A 13,338-nucleotide genomic window follows, 5' to 3' on the forward strand; every position below is an offset into this window, starting at 1 on the left:
TGCTTAAATCCATGTTCCTAGGCCTGTAATTTAACAGGTGTGCTCAGGCCCGAATGAGGAGTGTACTGGGTCTGTCTCCCACTGTCTCAGACGCGCAAACATTGCTCCTCTTTTCTTTCTTTCCTTTCTGTGTGCTTGGGAAATATGTGTGGTTTTTTTGGTGGTGGTGGTGGTGGTTTTTGAGTCGGGGGGTGGGGGGATGTGTGCTTTGAAGTGAATGTACCAGTGCACTTTATATGCCAGCTTTTAAATTTGAGGTATTTTAAATTTGAGATATATTCCCTTGAGTAAGGGGCATCAAACAACCCAAGACAAGAGTTCACTGAGCCCAGCGTTTTCGCAGTGCTGTCTGTGGCTGGATCTACAGACGAAGCTCGTGCTGCTTATTCAGACAGGTTGCTGTCAGACCTTAGCATGTTTTCTGCATCATCATGTACCCTTATCATCTTGCCATTATTTGAAAACATATGTTTTTCTAAGGTAATAATATGTGGTTTGTGGAGCTTTATTAAACAGTAAAATCTTTATTCAGATTAGGGGGTTAGTCATTTTAGGAGCCTTAGAGTAACAAAGCAGAGGAGTTATAACACAGGATGAAGAAGCTTCCTGAAACCTGTGTACCTTTAGGAAATGTGATTGTACATGAATTCTTCAAGCCATAATTTTTATATCATTTAGATGTATTCATGGTAGATACAGCAGGAGATCTTTTCTACTCACTTCTTCCCTGGCTCTATGCACATAAAAATGAAACTTTTCCCATTCCTTAATTCACTTTTTTTTTTTTAAAGTAGAAATGTTGATGAATTTCTGATACCCCCTTTCATATTTAATGGTACTTTAATCCAACAATAATCTAAATCTAATCCATTTTTTGGAACAACAGCAGTGCAAGATATTCCTCAATGTACAAGTATCAGGATTCAATTCTGTGAAGGGCAGTACTTGGAAAGATGATACTCAATGGTATCATGAAAGTGAATAAATGATGTAACAGAATGTCCTTGCTTTTCTGTTCTTTGCCGTCATCAATTTTTGGTTCCTTGGAAACTAATAGATTCATTTCCTTATAGCTACCTGATTTCTTTTCAGCAGAACTCGGGAAGGTCAAATGTACTTGAGATCACAGACATATTAAGGTTAGATTATCCTAAAATATGCAACCATTTAGCTAACATATCATAAGTCTCTAAGGAAATCCTTAATCAAATGCATGAAGATACATCATGCCCAACAACATAAATACCTGTGTGAAGGGCAAAGTTAAGCAGAAGAAGGGTGTGTAAATTTGCAACTCTAATGTTTGCATCAAAAAGTCCTTTTATGTCTTTGGGTGTCTTTGGGAATGAAGTATAATTTTCTGGTGTTGTGGATGGCTTAGAATGAATGGGAATCTCCTTGACTGTAAGAGAGAGATCTGCAAGTGCTTGGGTTATCATGTAATTGCTTCAGTATCCCTTTCAGATGCAGCATTTCTTGTATGGGAGGGAGACGTGGTAGTATAGTACAGGCATATATACTATGCTAAAAATGTTTACTTTTGGTGAATGGGAGTTGTCCTGAACCCTTCCCAACAAACTTGGCCTTTAGTCACAGGGCATAGAGAGTGCTGGAGTACATTGAGTTTGCAGTGAAGGAGCGCCTAAGGGAAGCCTGTAGGAAGCTACCTTGCCAGAGGGAAGGGAGCAGTGCTGCTAGTTTTCAAACCACCATCACACCCCGAGATAGTTTGGCCAAGCAAACCCATACTCTGCTCGCTTCATCTCTTCTTTTGCATTAAAAAAAAAAAAAAGAGGCTTATACAGCGACATCATCAGTGTAAAACAATACGTCACCTATGATGAAATTTTACCTGCTTGAAATGTGTAGATAATATTTTTATCGTTTTTGTTTTGCTTTGTGGGTGTTTGGTTTTTTTTTTTTTTTTAGTAAGTGAAAAATACTTTGGACTTGGGGAGGGGCTGCAGAGTGGTCCTGGAAAAGGTTCCTCTAAAGTGCTTTCTCTGCCTGTGACCTCATTAGCCAAGCTTGCTCAGCTAATGATGCTCATTGGCTTTGACATTGGCAAAATGCAATATGCAGCTTTCCTTAAATGTTTTTTGTCAACTTTTTTCAAGTGACCCACATACATAATTGGCTTCTGGCTTAAATTAAAAAATGTATGTATTTAATCCCTGTCTGATTTAAAGGGTTATACTGGCTAGCAGTGCTGCATTTTGGATAAATGCTTGTAATAGTCTGGTGGCTTTTAAAATGGAAACAGTTGTTCTGAAACTTTAGCATTAGCTGGGTTTAAAAAAAATCCCAAGGCTTTTATGTTTTCACTTTGTCATCCTGCTACAATTAAAGGGCAATAACTGTCTGAGGAAGAACACATTAAAGGACAATATAGATTGTGCCCTGAAATACAGCCCGATTGGGAAGAATAAATTTCTTTGCATGGCCAAATAGATTTACATTAAAATGCTATTTTAGTATTCTGACCAAACACTAGCTAATCTGCCTGGCTGGACATTCTGACACATCTTTGACACAGGATTCAGTCTGCGGTCCCCTGCAAACGCCTAGCAAGAGCAACCAAAAGAAAACTAGATTTTTCTTTGTCTTGAGGTTAATTCCCAACTAGCCAAAACCAGGAGAAAACTGTATCAAAAATTCAGTGACATTTCTTTGCAACATAGATATTATTGATGCTTTTTAATAAAGACTGCACAGCTCAGCAATCTAGTATTATTTATTTTTTGGTGGTGTTAATGAAAGCCTATGTGATAATAGCTACCCTGATTCCTCTTGCACAAAGATCCTATTTTTTTCTTTCCTTTCTCCTCCTCCTCCTTCAGAAAATTAGATAAACGATTTCTTCTTAGTGTAAAATGATACCCAGAGGTCAATCTTTGACATTGCTGAGAGTCTTTTAAGGGATATATCAGCAATACCACTTAGCTCTTGTTGAATTAAATATAAATACTGCTCATACAAATAATATTATTGGAGAAAAAAAAATCAGTGTCTGTGCAGCTTCAGATTTCTAACAGTCCAAGACCTACAGGATTAATGGAGTCATCGTCCTTTGGGGTTTTGTCCCAGACCACACAGGTCTTGTAAGAGAATAAGGCTACTTTAGATTGATGGACTTTGTTCATATTCAGTGCCATTACCTAGGCAATACCAACCGTTTATCTCCTTTAAAGTAGACAGAGATAGTTCAGCAGGAAATCTGTTATTATTTCTCAATTCCTAAGGGAAGGAAATGAAAGATAGGAATGCTCAGGTTGTTAATTGATGGCATCTTGTGAAAAAAACACATTTACCCTCCCTCACACTCGCCATGTATTCCAAATAGATATGGAATCAGATGAAAATGAAGTGTAATTATTCACTTAGAAGAAAGAATTATTCAGGAAATGCTCAGGAATTAAACAGGATTTAAAATTTCATAGGAGACTGTTTAATGTTTTTAGTCACTTCTCTCATTTTATTATTTTTATTAGTTCTTAATCTATACATACTGAAAATACAGTACATTCACAAGGGAAAATACAGTATTCTCACTTAGAAGTATTCTTATATATACATGTATTACACATATCAAGTACTTTGCAAAAAACAGCTTAAGTCCTGATCTTCTGCAGGTTGTATATATTCCTGCATTTACACATACACATTTTTAATAGGACTACGTGCAGAAGAGGGCTGGGTTGAGCAAATACTTTTTATGCTTTACACATGGGTTATGAATAACTTTAAATAGAGGAGGCGTATACTGGGGAGATGCATTATACTATATAAGGAAAATAGTCTGAACTGAAACTTAGAAAGACACCAGCATATTGAAACACATCTAACTTTCATTTTGTACATAAGTTTGATGATGAGCATATATCTGTCAAAGTGTGATGACTGGTCTTTACTTTATGCAGTTGCTTATATATGTTATATACTATAGTATTTTAATTCCTGAAATAAAAGACCAAGAACTGTGTAAGCATTTATAAAGGCTTTAATGAAACTGTTTTTGAATATTTGAAATTGTTTTTCTCATTAAAGTCTTTACATAGTTGAATTGGTGGGAAATGTACTTTTGTCTAAGAACTGCATTAGTTAGCTAAAGCACAGGATTGAAATGTCTGGAAAACAGGGTTAAATGTCAGTTTATACTTTATTTCCTGATTTTAGTCAATCCTGGAAACTTTGGAGGAAGAATATTTCACAATTTATTTCTGATAAATTTAACTGTAAGACTAAGCCCTAATGGCAATATTCCAGTTGCTTTTTTGCAGTTCCAAGGAAATCACAAATATATTTGTGAGTAAAAGCAGGATTAGGCTTAAGGTAGTCTTAGTAGTTCTCAGAGAAGAGTTCCTACTAAGCTGATAAGGCTGGTTTTAAAAAGTATGTTCAGGTCTTTGTTAGCATGATTTGTTGATTTTCTGTTCCGTAGATGAAGACAGCAAAAATAACTAAACTGCAACAGCATACTTTTCCTCATATGCTCAGAGAGCTTCTGTGAGAGAAACAGCTCTGAATCCAAACCCTGCCAGGGAAGCTGAGAAGGAGTTGTTCTTAGAGTATCACACATTAGCACATAAATGCATTAGACCACAATAGTGTAGCTGTTCAGAGTCACAGAATGGTTACTCAGCTATTTGGATGGCACCTCTGGAGCTGGCCTAGTCCCACGCTCAAACAGGATCAGCTACAGCGTGTTAACTGTCCCGGACCGTGTCCAGCTGGGTTTTGAGTATCTCCAAGGATGGAGACTTCATCGTCTTCATGGGCACTGGCTGGGTTTGCTCTGATATGTCCTATCACTTTCACAGTGGGGAGCCCAGACCTGTACACAGCACTCCAGATGTGTCTCACCAGTGCTGAGTAGTGGAGAGGGATCACCTCCCTCAACCTGCTGACAGCACTCTGCCTAATGAAGCCCAAGGGGCCTGTTGGCCTTCTTTGCTGCAAGGGCCCATTGCTGGCTTGTGGTCAACTTGGGGTCCACCAGGACCCCCACAGCCTTTTCTGCAAAGATGCTTTCCAGGCAGTTGCCTCAGCCTGTGCTGCAACTCTGTGATTCCACCTGCCTTCCAGAGTCTGCCATAGCAGGTTTTGTAGCAGAATCAAGGTATTATTAAATAATTTGTGTTGTCAAACAAACATCCCTGCTTTATAATGTTATCCTATTACAATACTTCTCAAATATTAAAATCTGTATGAACACTATTATTAGAAGTAAAAGTATCCATTCTCCTGTCTAGTTACGACTTTTCAAAATTCTAAATGCTGGAGGATTAACATACCCATCCCATTTGAGTTTCTTCAGATGAACCAAGATATGCTTATGTGATAACTTCCAAAGAAGTCGAATCCCTTAATTTCTTACGTCAAGTAGTAGGACTAAAGGTCCTGTAGCACCTTGGAAATTCAGATTGCTTTCTTTTAGCAATGTTTCCTCATTAAGTTTTTACTCTGTGGGTATTTTAAAGTTCTAAACACGAACATAAGCATGCAGCAATCAAAACGGTGCTTAACTTCTGATCATCTTTGCCAAGTGCATAGTCATCCAATAGCATCATAATTGATCTTAGAACTAAGGTGCCAAACTCTGTGTTGCTGAAGGATAGTTAAATGATGTAAATAGCTTTTTGTGTTTTGCAATAAAGCACACTTTCGTTGTGCTTGATGTAAAAGCAGGAGATGAAGGTATTCTTTTATTGAGGCAAACATGTGGAAAATTGCTCTAGATTGTTATAGTACAGAGCATCTCCCCTGAAAGGAATGAGGTTCATCTATAGGGCAAACTCTGACTGTGGCACTTTATTGGGGTTACTCCTGGACTCTCTGTGGTCAAAGCAAATAATGTCATGTCCATCTAAACTGTTATAACCAACAGACTGGCACATTTTCTCATCTATAGTGTTATATTCTGAACTGTCACTCGGCATTAACTCAGTCAGTAGTGAAGTCCTACCACCTAGAGATGAACTCTGCCTCAGAATGATGTTTTCCACTTCAGTGCTACTCGTATAGCAATTACTGGGTCATTAATATCATTGCATGCAATTAGTAACAGTAGAATGAGCAAGAGGTTTGTTATTTATTTAATATGAACTTTCACTATAACCCTTTCTTTTCCAAGTGCTACAGACAGAAACCAGAGAGATTTTCAAGGCAGATGAATATCTTTGAAAAGTGATGTTGAGTTCTTGTGATACAGGTCCTCATTCATTTAATGTTAAAGCTTCTGCTTTTGTTTCCAGCAAGGCCACTTGTCATTAGCAACAATCAGTGTAACTTGAATGCTAACTAATTGTATTAGTTCTGTTCAGCTGGACTGTTAAGCAAAGCTCACTGTTGTAGGAGGGAGGTATTTCTTCTCATCCATGAGAGGCTTTTGCCTGTAGTGTGCCAGGAGAAAGGCTAAACTATGTAAAATATCTTATTGCTTATGGCTGGTGAAATTAACTAGCTAGTAATCTGTTTTACATGCATACATTCTGATATACACTGAATACATCATAATTAGTGGGCTTACATCTGCCACAGTTACTTCAGCACTCACAAATATATAATTTGTTTATGTAAACTAGAAGCAACCATGTGTGCAGTAGATCATTATCTGAAAACATTTCTCAGAGTACGTGAAATACAGAACTGAAATACTTTTAGAAAAGCTTAACTGTAATGAAAGACATAAATTGTCATTCATAGTGGTACAACATTGAGATGCTTTTTTTTATCATCTCTAAATCCTTCTAACAGTAACAGTGATGCAAGTAGGATTTTGCCATGGTGGGTGGATATTATGACCTTATGTATTGGATAATAATGCAGCAAATAGTGTACTGTTTAGTACACTTAAGCTGTGGTATTCCTTAACCAAGAGATAAAGTGGTGCTGTTTTTAAAATGATAGGCAGAAGAAACCAGTTGGAGCTCACAGCCTGTTTGGTACATCCCAGCTCCATGTTGCTCACTGTGTCTCTTTCCCTTAATTGAAAGTCTTTTGTTTAAAAAATAAAATAAAGGGCATATATTTTACCACCTTTACTCTTGTTGTATGATGTCACGTCTCCTTGGAATTAATAGAATCATTCTGAATATACAAAAGGGAGAAAACTCTACAAGTACTCTCTCCCTATTTTGTGTTTAATACTTCGGTCATCCTTCTTCGGCCAGGTGATGTGAGACACAGGAAGGAGAATCTATGGATTTCCAGAGGTGTCCCTGGAATTAAAAAGTTGATATTTGCAAAGTATATATCAAGGCATTCTACAGTACAGAACTGATTGGCTCTGTCTTGGTTGTGTCCTCCACATCGCACTCCCCCAGAAATTAAACAGTAGAAAAAACTGTCCCTCTTTTGAAATATGAATACAAGTAGAGAATTTTATAGGGAATTTTATAAAGACCCCTATTACCATGAGTCTCTTTTTAAGTACCACAAGTCACACCATTCACATTTGGACAAGAGTACACATTTCAGAGTAGTGGTTAAAAAGTGAATCACAAAATTCCACTGCAGAGCCTTTGCCATCTTCCAGGCAAGAGGAGGCCTGCTTTTTATTTTACTTCAATTTGTTCTGGTTTTAGCTTGACTGGGGAGGGCATTGCTGCTTACTTGCTGTGCAGAATATAATTTGTGGATCCCGTTTAGATATAAATCCTGGGACATATAGCATAGGATATAATTTAAGAACTGACAAGGATGAGAACTGAAAAAGAACGGAGTATTCTTTTTGTCCTTTCCTTCATTCACATAGGAGTTTTCCCCTTGTATGGATACATGGAAAAAAAAAGCTGGCTATAAGAGTATTTCAAAACACTATAAACTTTAGTTTAAGAGAAGTTCTATGTTAATTTGAATAAATTGTGAAATAAGATTGAGTCAACGGGAGTTTCTGAATGGTTTTCAGTTCAAGGGGCTCCTCAAGAAATTCTGCTGCCACCTTGACTTTGCAAATAGCACAAACAAACAAAACATGTTAGAAAAATACAAAATGATTGGTAAAGCATGTTTTGTTTATACATGTTTAATGATTGTTTTTCTTTGTTTCTATAAGATCAGTAGAAAAGGTAGGATGTGATTATATTGTTCAAGCACAAATTGGGGAGGAAGTCTCCAGCCTTCAGACAGGAACAGAAACGACATGTTGACTACTCTGCGCACCTATTCCTTAATGCATTTAAGTATTAGCACTTGCAGTCCAAGTTTGGGACTGCTGACAGTTACATTTTGGAAGACAGTTTCATGCTAAAATAAAATAATGAAAGTTTTGGTGTCAATCTGAATTTTTGTAACTACAAACAAGTATAAACGGTTAGTTATTAGTAGTTGAAATTTGGATCTTTGTCTTCTCTCAAAACTTTCTGCAGCTCACCCAACACCAAGTGTTTGCCAAGCTTCCTGCTCTTTGGTGAGTGGCCTGAGCAATTTTTTTTTGGTTGTTTCAGATCTCCATGCAGATCTGGCATTGCTACTAAGTTGAGGGGAGAGGTTGGGGAGGGGGAATTTAATTTCATTTAATTAAACACTCTATTACCTCAGCTGCCTTGTTCTTCATCACTGGCTGGTCTAGAAACAACCACCATGTTGTGATCTGTGATTTGTGGTTTCTCAGTGTGTGATTTCTGGTGTTCTTAAACCTGTCACATAAATTTAGATAATTTATGGGAAAGAAGAATTATTTATTTGGTGCTTTACTAAGAAAGTCATTAAAAAGACCAAAAGCAGATGAAAGCAGTCAGAGCATAAACACACGATGCCTGGCCAAAATAGTGTACTGTTACTTAATAAAATTCAAAAAAAAAATCAAAAGCTTTACATGTGCTTACTAATATTTGACTGCATATTAGATCAAGTGCAGCTTTGTATTAAGAATAACTTACTACTGTTGGATCTAAAGCTTTTGTGGATTTTTGCTGCTGCATTGTGTAGGCTTTTCCATTCTGTTTCTAAGCATAGAAACAGCACAGCTATGGAAAAGTAGAGATGGATAGGGTTGTTTGATTTCATTTAGCTCTGCTTTTGAGCAGCCTGTTTTCTGATACTGACTTCAAGGAGTATTTAGGAAAAAAAGATGTTGAACATCATTACTATTGGACAATACTGATCTGCCCCAAAGAAACCTGTAGTTCTCTCCTTCCTTCTTAACAGATCCACACCAGCAGCAATTAATTCTTAACGTGTCTTTGATTGTCCACACACACAAAGCCCATTTTGCCCTCACCCATTAGTTGAGATCACTCACTCATTCCTGTAGTCTGTGTCTTAAGGTCTGTTTAGTTTTCAGAGAAAAACCAAGAATGATGTTCATAATTTTCCTCTTCAGGCATGTAGTCCATTTCATATTCAGGGTCCAGAAATGCGTGTGTTATAAAGTTGTGTTAGTTCGAGGGATGTGACATTTAATTTGGCAAGTAGGTAATGTTTCTCACAATCCCTAAACATAAATGTATGGGTAATAATTGCAACAGAATTAAGAGGTTGAGATTTTAGTCTACTTGTGTTTCCTTTTAAGTAATTGTGATGGTGTTTTTTAATTTGTAATATGTATTTTTAAGAGTGAGGGAAGCTGAATTTTTGTGACTGTGCCTTCATTTCTAATCTCTTTGTGAATGAAAAGCTATATACAGGCACAAATCCAGGAGCTTAATTCTCTTTCTGATTAGAGCAGTGTTACCAACCTGATAGGTTGAAAACAGCCAAGATCCATGCAGTGGCTTAGCCTCCTGGGAGGCAGGGTAATAACAATCAAATGAAGACATATTAAAATGTAATATTACTTCCTCTCCATGGGGACTGTAAAAGAATCATAGCCAGAAACTATTCTTGTCAGCTGATTCTGTTTCGTTCACTGGTTCCCTGCCTCTGCATTTATGACTAATGCATTTCATACAATAAACAGAGCTTGTGAAGTTTTAAAAGCAAATAAATGTAAAACATCATACATTGATTTAGTTCCTTTTTTTTTCTAGGAAAGAAAAATGAACCAACTAATTATATATATGTATCTTAAAGAAGGGAAGGCAGAGCTAGCATGAAGTTCTTTGGTCTGAATAATTTAATTTTTGCTTGTGTAAATGAAACGGTATGTTAAGAAAGTGTTTCATGAAACTGAAAATATATACTGTCTTCACCAAAGTACGGATGTATCAGCAGACTTTTAACCATAATTTCATACATTTTTAGTGAAAGTTGAAAACCCAAACTTGTACTCCTTATAAAATGACAGCTGCTGTTGTATTCAAGGAATGCAGACACGTGATGCTTATATAGAGCTCAAACAGCAGTTTTGACTTACTGCTGACAAACTTTGGCTATAAATTATTACGATTTTGTCCGAAAGTCTTAAAATTAATAGAGATTTTAGGTTAATTATATGCATTTATTTGTAGGTGTGGATAAACTGTAAGCTGAATAATCTAATCTGCTTTTGACTGTAAGTTTCAGTTTTGTAATTGACACCAGTGGAACAGGACAGATCTCAGAAAATCAGAGGTATCTATCCATCAAAAAATTTAAAAACATTTCCTTAGCTGTTTAGCAGCATTATACGTACTTTTAGTTTCCTGTGTGTTGCTGTATTAACATAAAGTGAAATGTGAGATCCTGAGAACATTTAATACTTCTGAGAAACTTTATAGTTATCATTAGTTACATTTATTAATATTAATAAATGTTAATATTTAAGTAGTGTCTAGTCTTCTTAGTGCAGGGTCATATATGATAGTTTATGTGTGAGTAAATTCCTCTCAAGTATATCCATATTTAGACCTAAATGTAAAAAAATGCTCTTATATATATAAATATATGTGTATATAAAAATAAACTGAATGGATGTTCTAAAATTTGACCATATAAACAATCAGAGAGTAGTGTTTCCCTTTTCACATAGCACAAGGAATTTGTGTTATGTTTCTGTGTTTATACCCAAAGCTGTATTACAGACACTTTTTTTTTTTTTTTTTAAATCACATCAATATAAGCACAGGTCCAGGTCCAGGGTTACTTTTCTGCAGAAGTGTCGGTGTAATGGAGGAGTTTGGATGATACTGGGTATAATTTTCACTTGGAGATCAATATAAAAAGACAGCAGTGAGCGTTTGAGGAATATTTTGTACTTGCTCCCTTGTTTGACTTCTGCACACTAAACTGTCAAGGGGTATTAGCAGTATGAAACTATTTTCTCTGATGTCCCAGATTACTTCTCTCTGTGCTGATTTTCAAAGCTTGAAAGTATGTGTTTAAACTACCTACTTTCTCCCTGGTACGCTGGGGATATGTGAAGTTATATTTCGGTAGTCTTAATGAATTTTGAGAAATAATTTCCTCCAATGGCCTTGGGTAAGTGTCGGTTTAATTACAGAGAGAAGCTGAGATTGAAACTTTGCTTTGTCACTGAAATGCTCCTCTTTGAAAATTCTCCGTTCCTCAGGATGTAGTACTCTCTACTCTGAGCTATAACGTAGGCTTTCAGAAAACCCTTGAAGAACTGTGGAAAAAGTGAATACTTCTGCAAATTCATTCATCTGACATCAAAGCTATGAAAGCATTCTTTTAGCAAGCAAGCGAGGCAGATTGAACTCGCACAGGCACACAACCAGACTCATTGTGCGTTTGGTCCCTCTCATTTGGAGCCTGTATTTGAAGTAATTTTACGTTCTTTTTGCCGTCTTATTTTCTTATTCTGTACTGAGGTCAGACTGCATCCTCTGCATCTTATTGAGGTCTCCTGCTCTGTAGGTTAAATGGATAGGCCTTTAAAGAATAAAAAGGCATTGATGTTCAGAAGAAGCAACACTATTCAATTAAAATTAAGTAGAAGGTGCTTAAAGAGCTGTGAACCCCCATAGCCTAGATTAAAAAGCAAAGGAAGAATAACAAAAAAGCAAGAGAAAGTCAATGTTTATTAGTTGCACTTTCAGTTGATGCTCAGCTTTGGTATTTCTATTTACTGCTTTTTTCCCTTGTCCTTGTGCTCTAGTACATTGGCAAATAGGTCATAAAAAACACTTTCAGCAAAGACACATTTGATTTATGTCCAGAACTGGTTCTTAGTATTGATTTTTTTTCCCCTCTGGAAAAAAACAAAAGAAAACAAAACTATATGTCTCCATTATTTTCTGAGCCTGGCAATGCAGTGGCACATTTCAGATCTGCTTTTATCTTAAATTACTCATTGCGCTCTTTTATATTTTAAAAAGTCTTTTTGCAAGTCCGAAAAAAGCAGTAGTTTCATGTACTTCCATTGCCATGTTTTTACAGCGGGGAGAGAACAAGAGGAGGAACTGGGAGGGCCTGTGTACAGGGAAATGGGAATTTTAGGAAAAGAAAGCACAGTTTGGGAAGTTCGTACGATGGCTGTAATTTGAGTTAGTCACAAAAGAGGCAGGAGTGGAACAAAAACAAGAAGTAGATCAAAGGCTAGGAAGCAGGGTTCAGCGGTATGGGGTTTATATCTTTACAGCTAGAGAGAAGATTAGAGCAAGAAAAATACTGCCGTGGGGCTAGGAAGACATTGTGAAGGAATAAGGAAATATACATTGCTCGCATTTGAAAGAAAATCCCCAAGGAAGCAGAAAGAGAAGGAGTGAGAATTAAAAACAAAGATCTCTGAGCAGTGTGAAGCCCTTGTTGAATGAGATCCCTAGCCTGAAAAGAGGGAGGCACACGTAGAAAAGTGCTGCTTAAGCAGTTCGCCAGAACCGCGCCAAGCGGCAAGCTCTGCACTCTCTCATTTTCTGTTTGTTTTCTCTAGTCAGCGGCCCGGTATCAGTGCTTGAGCATGCATCTGCTTGTCTGTGCTTTTGGGGCCTTGGATACGTAGATCCAAGAAGCACCCAGGGTGCAAGACCATGTGCATTGGTGGGGGCTGCCGAGGCAGCGTTCCCCCACCTGGTTCATTTGCAGCGCCCCAGTTGTGTGAGCCAGGCCTGGTCTTTGGGGCGCCATGCCTCCAGGGCCTGCTGTGCCACCACCACGGCTGGGGCCTGGTGCGATGCACAGGGTGGCAGAGGTGCCCCATGCCCAGGAGCAGCCGAAGGGTTTTTACCAGCAGCTGTCAGGGTGTGCAGCCCTAGTGGAGGTGACTCAAGGCTTTTGGACTCTTCCCCTGGAACTGTGCTTCACACACACACACACACACACACACACACACACGTTGACTTGCGGTGGCGGGATTGTGCGGGGGTGTGCGGTCCCAGCAAGCGTGGAGAGATAAGCAAGAACAATATAAACACGGGAAAGCACCCGTTTGTTTGCATGAGCTGGAAGGTTTCTGTGAGAAGAGAGTGTGTCCCCCCCACCAGCCCGCCCCCGCAGAGGCTCCTCAATGCTGAGAAA

General features: G+C 37.8%; 1 protein-coding gene across 1 annotated transcript in view; it reads left to right on the forward strand.

The window, feature by feature from the left end:
* Positions 1-13,338, forward strand: part of EFNB2 (ephrin B2) — a 48,186-nt gene that overhangs the window by 24,438 nt on the left and 10,410 nt on the right. The window lies entirely within an intron of this gene.

The sequence above is a fragment of the Anser brachyrhynchus genome, assembly GCF_964034855.1.
Source record: "Anser brachyrhynchus genome assembly, chromosome: 1".
Classification (NCBI taxonomy): Eukaryota; Metazoa; Chordata; class Aves; order Anseriformes; family Anatidae; genus Anser; species Anser brachyrhynchus.